General features: G+C 38.4%; 1 protein-coding gene across 4 annotated transcripts in view; it reads left to right on the top strand.

Moving 5' to 3' along the window:
• LOC131394054 (disintegrin and metalloproteinase domain-containing protein 5-like) overlaps nt 1-9,297 on the top strand; it is a 601,035-nt gene that overhangs the window by 63,982 nt on the left and 527,756 nt on the right. The window lies entirely within an intron of this gene.

Below are 9,297 nucleotides of genomic sequence, written 5' to 3' on the forward strand. Positions count from 1 at the left end.
TTGTCTTGTCCGTGATCTCAAAGGAATAGCATTCGGCTTTTCATCCTTGAGTATGGTGTGAGCTGTGGGCTTGTCATATATGGGCTTTATTATATTGAGGTGCATTCCTTCTATCCCTAAATTGTTGAGAATTTTTATCATGAAAGGGTGTTGAATTTTGTCAAATGCTTTTTCTGCATCTATTAAAAGGATCATGTAATTTTTATCCTTCATTTTGTTAATGTGGTGTGTCATATTTTATTGCTTTGCCATTGTTGAACCATCTTTACATTCCAGGATAATTCCACTTGATTATGGTGTTTGATCCATTTAATGTGCTGTTGAATTTGGTTTGCTAGTATTTTGTTGAGAATTTTTGCTTCCGTGTTCATCAGGGATATTGGCCTGTAGTTTTCTTTTCTTGTAGTGCCCTTATCTGGCTTTGGTATCAGGATAATGATGACTTCATAAAATGAATTTGGGAGTTCCATCCCCTTCAATTTTTTAGTAAGAGTTTGAGAAGTATTGGCATTAGTTCTTTTTAAATGTTTAGTGTAATTCACGAGTTAAACTGTCTGGTTCTGGGCTTTTCTTTGTTGTAAGGTTTTTGGTTGCTGATACAATCTCCTACTCATTATTTGTCAGTCCAACTTTTCTATTTTTTCATGATTCAATCTTGGTAGGTTGTATGTTTCTAGGAATTTATCCAATTCTTTTAGGTTATCCAATTTGTTGGCATATAATTGTTTGTAGTAGTCTTTTATAATCCTTTGTATTTCTTGTAATGTCTCCTCTTTCATTTATCATTTTATTTATTTGTGTCCTCTCTCTTTTTTCTTGATTACCTTAGCTAAAGGTTTGTGAATTTTGGTCATCTTTTCAAAAAACCAACTTAGTTTTGTTTATCTTTTCTGTTCTTTCTAGTCTCTATTTCATCTAATTCTGCTCTGGTATTTATTATTTCTTTCCTTCTAACTTTGGCCTTAGTTTGTTCTTATTTTTCTAGATCCTTGAAGTTAAAATTAGGTTGTTTATTCAAGATCTTTCTTTTTTCTTAAGGTATGCATTTATTGCTATTAACTTCCCTCTAAGAACTGCTGTTGCTGCATCTCTTAATTTTGATATGTTTTGTTTCTGTTTTCTTTTGTTTCAAGATGTTTTTTATTTCCCTATTGATTTCTTCTTTGACCCATTGATTGTTCAGGACTGTGTTGTTTAATTTCCACACTTTTGTGAAAATTTCAATTTTCCTTTTGTTATTGATTTCTAGTTTCATTCTATTGTTGGAAAAGATACTTGATATGATTTCAATGTTCTTAAATTTTTAAGAATTTTTTATGGCATAACATATGATCTATCCTAGAGAATGTTCCATGTGCTCTTGAGAAGAATGTGTATTCTGCTGCTGTTGGATGAAATTTTCCGTGTATGTCTGTTAAGATGCATTTGGTCTATAGTGTTGTCCATGTCCACTGTTTCCATATTGCTTTTCTTTTGGATGATCTACCCAGTGTTCAAAGTAGGGTAGTGAAGTCCCCTAATATGTTGTATCACTGTCTATTTCTCCCTACATTTCTGTTAATATTTGCTTTACGTTTAGGTACTCTGATGTTGGGTGCAGATATATTTAAAATTGTGATATTATCTTGATGAATTTACCCCTTTATCATTATGTAATGACCTTCTTTGTCTCTTGTGACAGTTTTTGATTTAAAGTTTATCTAAACACTGTTCTCTTTGGGTACCATTTTCCTGGACTACTTTTTTCCATCCCTTCACTTTTAGTCTGTGTGTCTTTATGGCTTAAGTGAGTCTCTCCCTTTTTTTTTTTTTTTTCTGTGAGAAATATTAGCCCTGAGCTAACATCCAATGCCAATCCTCCTCATTTTTTGGCTGAGGAAGATTGGCCCTGGGCTAACATCCATGCCCGTCTTCCTCTACTTTATATGGGACACTGCCACAGCATGGTTTGACAAGTGGTGCATCAGTCCATGCCCAGGATCTGAACCCATGAACCTTGGGCTGCTGAAGCGGAGCATGCGCACTTAACCGCTATGCCACTGGGCTGGCCCCTCACTGTTAAAATTTGTTAATTGTTTTCCAACTCTTTTGTAGTTCCTGTGTTATTTTATTCCTCTCTTGCTGTCTTCTTTTCTGACTCGATATTTTTTTTGTAGGGGTGTGCTTTGATACCTTTCTCTTTTGTGTATCTACTTCAGGTTTTTTCTTTGTGTTTACCAGGAGGCTTACATAAAACTTCTTACAGTTATAACAGTCCATTTTAGACTGATAAAAATTTTACTCTGACTGCATATTAATACTCTACACTTTACCTTCTCCTCCCTCCACGTTTTATGTTATTGTTACAATTTACATCTTTTATATATTGTGTACCCATAAACAAATTATTGTAGCTATAGTTATTTTTAATACTTTTGTCTTTTAAACTTATGCCAGAGTTAAAAATGATTTATGAACCACCATTACAGTATTAGTGTATTCTGAATTTGACAATATTCATACCTTTCCAGTGAGTTTTATACATTCATATGCTTTCATATCATTCGCATCTTTTCATTTCAACTTGAAGAACTACCTTTAGCATTTCTTGTATGGAAGGTCTAGTGATATGAACTCCCTCCATTTCTGTTTGTCTTAGTATGTCTTTATCTCTTGTTTATTTCTGAAGGACAGCTTTGTTGAGTAAAGTATTCTTCATTGCCATTTTTTTTCTAGCCTTTTCAATATATTGTCCCACTCTCTCCCGGCCTGCAATACTTCTGCTGATAAATCTACTGATAGCCTATTGGAGGTTCCCCTGTATATGACTAGTATCTTTTTTCTTCTTGCTTTCAAAATTCTCTCTTTGCCTTTGATTTTTGACAATTTGATTATGTGTCTCAGGGTAGTCTCCATGAGTTGATCTTCCTTGGAGTCCTTTGGGCTTCATGTATCTGGATGTCCTTCTCCCTCCCAAGATCGGGAAATTTTCAGCCATTATTTCTTTAAATAAGCTTTCTTCCCTGTTCTCTTTCTCTCTCTCTTTTCCTTCTGGGACTCCCATAATGTATATATTGATTCCCCTGACGGTATCTCTTATGTCTTGTATGCTTTCTTCACTCTTTTTTATTCTTTTTACCTTTGTTCCTCCAGCTGGCTAATTTCAAATGACCTGACTTTGAGTTTGCTGATTCTTTCTTCTGCATGACAGTTCTGTTGTTTAAGCTGTCTATTGAATTTTTTATTTCTGTTATTTTATTCATCAGTTCCAGAATTTCTGTTTGGTTATTTTTTATGGTTTCTGTTTCTTTATTAAACTTCATTTTGTTCTTTCATGTTTTCCTGATTTCATTTAGTTGCTTGTCTGTGTTCTCTTTCATCTCATTGATCTTCTTTAAGATGGTTATTTTTAATTTTTTGTAAGTTTGCAGATCTTTGGGGTTAATTACTGAAACTTTATTTCTTTCCTTTGTTGGTTTCATATTTGCCTGGTTTTTTTTTTTGTGACCTCTTTAGCCTTGTGTTGGTATCTGAGCATTTGAAACAACAAACCCCTCTTCCAGTCTTTTCAGACTAGTTTTGGCAGCTGAAGACCTTTCATGTTGTGCCCCCAGGCTGATGATATTGCTTCTAGGGTCTAAGTTGAGCAGGAGTGGAGCTGGGTTATGTGGCTGTTGCTGGGTCCATGGTTGGTGATCTTCTTACCAAGGGTTTGAGGGGACATGGATTCTGTTTGGTCCCTGGGTGAACAGGATTGACTCCAGGGCCTTGGTCAGTAGGGCTGGAGCTGGGACAAGAGTGTGCTCAGGGTCCACAGATGATGTGCCTTTTCTGTTCCCATCAGGTCACTGAATGAGTCCTTGCATGGGAAGGATTGGCCCTGGATGGCACCTGAGAGGAACTGGAACTGAGTCAGTGGGCTGCTTCAGGGTCCACAACTCAGACCAAGTTCTGAAGGCCTGCCTCTGTGGACACTGACAGGGTTGCCTCCTGATAGGTTCCTGGGCAGGAAGGACTGCTCTTAGTCCATGGTTGAAAAGGGCTAGCTCCAAGTCCCAGGGCTGCCTTGGGTTCAAAATTCAGACTGAGTGTGGTGGGCCTGCCTCTGTGGACACTGATGAGTGAGTGAGCAGGACTGCTCCTGGACTGTAGCTAGGTGGGCCTAGAGCCAAGTCACAGGGCTGCTTTAGGGTTTGTGGTCAGACAGGTCAGCAGGCCTGCCTCTGGGAGCACAGACAGGCATGTCTCACAGTGGTCTCTGGTTGGGCAGGAATGTCCTGGACTGCAGCTTAGAGGAGCTGGAACTGAATTATAGGGTCACTTGAGGGTTTGCAGTTGGACCAAGGTTCGTAAGACTGCTTCTAGTAGCATGGGTGGACATGTGTCTTTCTGAGTCCCTGGGCAGGCAAGACTGCTCCTGTGCCATGGCTGTGAGAGTTTCTTAACGTCTTAGGAATATCACGACATTATTCAGGCTACCCAGATGCATACACAATATGAAATACCATTTCATCTATAGGATCCTTTATCTTACTCTGCAGCCAGGTTACAGGGTTGCTCTAAGATTCATAGATGGTTTGAGTTTGGTGGGCCCTCCTCTAGGGTCATGGACAAATGTCAGGGACAAATGTATCTCCTGGAAAATCCTGGGCAGGAAGGACTGCTTCCAGACAGGCTGGGAGGGGCTGCAGCCAAGTTCTAGAGCTGTTTCAGGGCCTATAGTTGAACCAAAGTCAGAGGGCCCACCTCAGGGGCATAGATAAGTGTCTCCTGCATGGTCCCTGTGCAGGCAGGATTGGTGACTAATTGGTGCTGGAGCTGGGTCATGGGTTGCTCAGGTCCACAGCCAGGACTGAGGTTGATGGACTTGTTACTCCAGGCACAGGTGGGTGTAACTCCTGCCAGGTCCCTTGGTGGATAGGCTAGTGGCAGGACCAAAGCCAAATGGAGCTGTAGCCAAATCCACAGGGGGACATGGCTGTTTCCAGATCTGTAGCCCAGGACCATAGTCAGGATCTGGCACCTGGGCATGGAACTGCCTTCTCAAAGTGGCTGTCCTCAGCTTAGGGCTCCACTGAAGTTTCACAGTCTCCTACCTGGATCCCAAAGCTCCCACAAAGTCACTTTTGTCCATGGTTGGCTGCCAAATTATTGTTGCTGAGAGAGGGTGTGAACAAGGGACCGCCTATTCTGCCATCTTGCTGATGTCACTCTCATATATGTTCTTATCATGGTTATTTTAAAGTCCTTGTTTGCTTAGTCCAATATTTGCATAATCTTTGAGTTGGCTTCTGCTAAGGAGGGTGTAATCTAGATTATTTATCTTTCATTTCTGATGTAATTTGTGTCTTCACTCATTTTTTTTCTTGGTTACTATAGGTTTTTTTAATTTTATGGATGTTTCAAAAACTAGCTTTTTGTTTTGTTGGTTTTCTGTATTAATTTCTGTATTCAATTTTATTGAGTTCTGTACTAATGTTAATTATTTCTTTCTTTCTGCTTACTGTGGATATAATTTGTTCTTTTTCTAGTTTCTAAAGTAGAAGCATATATTATTTATTTTAGATGTTTCTTCTTTTGTAATACGTGCATTCATCCCTGCTGTGAATTTCTCTCTAAGCACTGCGTTTACTGCATATCACAAATTTTGATAAGTCATGTTTTCATTTTCATTTAGTTTAAAATATTTTAAAATTTCTCTTGAGACTTCTTCTTTACCCTATGGATTATTTAGGAATGTGCTATTTAATCTCTAAATATTTTGGGATTTTTACAAATATATTTCTGTTGCTAATATCTAGTTTAACTACATTGTGGTCTAAGAACATACAGTGTATGTTTTCCTTTTTTAAAGAAATTTGTTGAGATGTGTTTTATGGCATAGAATGTGGTCTATTTTGATGAATGTTCCATATGAGGTTGAGAAGATTGCGTATTCTGCTGTTGTTGGATGAAGTATTCTATAAATATCAATTAGATTTAGTTGATTGATGATGCTGTTCAATTCAAGTATATGCTTACTCATTTTATACCTGCTGTGTCTGCCAATTACTGATAGAGGGATGCTGAAGTCTCTGACTGTAACAGTGGATTTGTCTGTTTCTCCTTTTCTGCCATTTTTTTGCCTCATGAATTTTGGCACTCTGTTGTTAGGTGCATATACATTAAGGAATGTTATGTCTTCTTGGAGAATTGACGCCTTTATTATTATGTAATGCTCCTCTATATCCCTGATAATTTTATTTTTTCTGAAGTCTTCTTTGTATGATGTTAACATAGCTATTCCAGTTCTCTGTTGATTAGTGTAAGCCTGTATATCTTTCTCCATCCTTTTACTTTTAATCTATCTGTGTCTTTACATTTAAGTGGATTTCTTGTAGACAAACTGTAGTTGGGTCTTGTTTTTTAATCTACTCTGACAATCTCTGTCTTTTTTTTTTTTTTTTTTTACTAAACCATTCACTCAAAATTAATGGTTTACCTCTATATTTTCCGTTATATGGAAGTTCCCTGAGGGCAGGGGCTGTGTCTTTGTTATAACATTCATGATAGTGTATAAGCAGATTTCCTGGGTGTCTGTTCAGCTCCACCACTTGCCAGGTGGGTGACCTTGGGTGTGTTACTGTGTGTTCCTCAGTTTCCTCATTTGTAAAATGGGGGTAAGACTAGTACCTACTTCAAAGGGTCTTTGTGAATATTAAATGTGTTAATAAACATAAATAACTCATTACAGGGCCTGGCACACAAATGTTAGCAATTGCTGCTGAATTCTCAGTTGGCCCTTAACAAGTATCTGTAGAATGAAAAGAGAGTGAGTAAATTTTGGGAAAGAGCTAAGGTGAGCTCTGCTCACTTCATTGTGGTCTCTGTGGTTTGACAGATAGTCTCAGGTTTGCATGACAAGGGAGGTTCCTTGGCAACGTTTATCACGCTAGGAAATGTGCTCTTGAACATTCCATAAACGTAATGGAGTCTCAGCCATGAGAAGCCTGGCCAGTCACTACTGGTTGGGGTTTCCAGGTGGATTGTAAGGAGAGTGGTGCAGTTCACCTATTTGTGAACACAGCCTAGACCCCTCCATGTCTGATACAGGCAGCCTTGAAGAGAAGGTAGAAGAGATGTTTTGGGCTATTTGCCTTAAAGACATTGGTAACTTGGGGAATGTTTGAAGACCAAAAGTTCTTCTTATATTCTGTATCTGCCTTCATTCTGTGATTAGAAATCAGACCTAGTTGCTAGGTGTATTCTGGTGCAAGTTGTTCAACCATCTCAATTTGTGGTTTCCTCATTCATTAAGTATCACAGTATCACTGTCTTATTGATTGCTTTTATCCATTGTCTAATGACCTCATTAACATATATATAAATAAGTGCACACATGTACACACACATACACACACACGTTTTCTCACACCACAGCTGAATAGGTGTCACAAGGCACATGCATTAAATCTCATTTTCATTAGTTAGAGAAGCCATCACTTATGATCAATTTATACCTCCTTTACAAACAATTATAACAACTTACCCCAGACACTAAAACCTCCACCCCAGGCCTGCTCAAAGACTGCCTCTCTTATGGCACAAATTGAACCCAGGAAATTTATTGGTTTTCTTACTTTGATATTAGGGAGTCTATTGTATTTTCTGAGCTTGCTGTCTGTGTAGCCCATGATGCTGGGCTACTGTCAAGCAGCTGCTCTTTACAGTTTTATTTCTGTAGTGGTAGGAGTTTAGGCTCAAATCGGTTTCATATCAGATTAGCAGCTGCCTGGGCCATGGGAAAATCTATGGTTAACAGATCCCAGGAGAGTATGCAGCCTGGATCTGGCCTCCGGCCCTTATGGGATAGGGCTAGATAAAAAAATTATAAAGATAGGGGAGACATAATTAAAGGGCCTCATATATAGTGAGTCTATATTTACCTGGAGGCAAGACATACCCCCTTTAAATATAGGAGAGGGCAATGGGAAAGTGTTTTAAAGTTGGTTTGAGGTGCAAGTCAACCAAGCATCTCTCTTCAATTAAGAGAGATGAAAACCGTGGACAATATAGACACCCATTTAGGGGTCCATTTGCTGGACTAGAATTTGAAAAGGAATTGTTTGAGAAGACCATTATATTTCTCAATTAAGCCAGCTATCTGGGACTTATCAGGGACATGAAAGGTATATTGAATATCTTTTTCAAGAAACCAGTATTGTGTCTTCTGAGAAGTGAAATGTGTTCCTTGGTTTCTATTAATGATGTCTTTAGCTCCAAAGGGGATAAAGAGTGTCCTAGCAAGGCCTTGTATTTTGTCCTAAGAACTGCTTTTGATCAAAAGCTGGGATAAAGGACGGAGGGATTGCTTGAGTTCAGGCAGTCTTCCAGTAAAGGATATTACTATCTCTTCTCTGAAGGTGGACTGAAATGTCTGATGCATCAGTTGGTTGTTGTTTTCTACCTCTTAGTGGCTATAGTTGAACAATAAGCAACCCAGGGCAATATGTGGGATAGAAAATTTAGAAACATCTTCATGGATCATAGACATCTTCTCCTCTGAACTGTTCTTTATTTGCCACTCCCTCACAATGCTTTCTCACTTCAGGTCCATCAGGAACCAACTATGTTTTTTTTGAGAGTATTTTTTTAGAGAAGTTTTAGGTTCACAGCAAAACTGAAGGGAAGGTACCCCCTGCCCCCATACGTACATAGCCTCCTCCGTTATCAACATCACTCACCAGAATGGTATACCTTTTACCAAGGATGAACCTACATTGACCAATCAAAATCACCCAAAGTCCATAGTTTACCTTAGGGTTCAATCCTGGTGTGGTACATTCTATGGATTTGGACAAATAATATGTATCCATCATTATGGTATTGTACAGAGTATTTTCACTACCCGTGAAATCCTCTGTGCTCTGCCTATTAATTTCTCCCCTCCCCACCCAAAACCATGGATCTTTTTATTGTCCTCATAATTTTGTTTTTTCCAGAATGTCATATAGTTGGAATCACACAGTATGTAGGCTTTTCAGATTGCCTTCTTTCACTTAGTAATATGCATTTAAGGTTCCTCCTTGTCTTTTCATGACTTGATAGCTCATTTCTTTTTAGTGCTAAATAATGTTCCATTGTCTGAAATATGCCACAGTTTATCTATTCACCTACTGAAGGACATCATAGTTGCTTGCAAGTTTTGGCAATTATGAATAAAGCTGCCATAAACATCTGTGTGCAGAAATTAGAAATGATTCAAAGAAGAACAACAATACCTAATGAGGGTGTATTAGTCTTTTATTGCTACATAACCAATTATACCAAAACGTAGCA

Source organism: Diceros bicornis, chromosome 29, assembly GCF_020826845.1.
Source record: "Diceros bicornis minor isolate mBicDic1 chromosome 29, mDicBic1.mat.cur, whole genome shotgun sequence".
Lineage (NCBI taxonomy): Eukaryota > Metazoa > Chordata > Mammalia > Perissodactyla > Rhinocerotidae > Diceros > Diceros bicornis.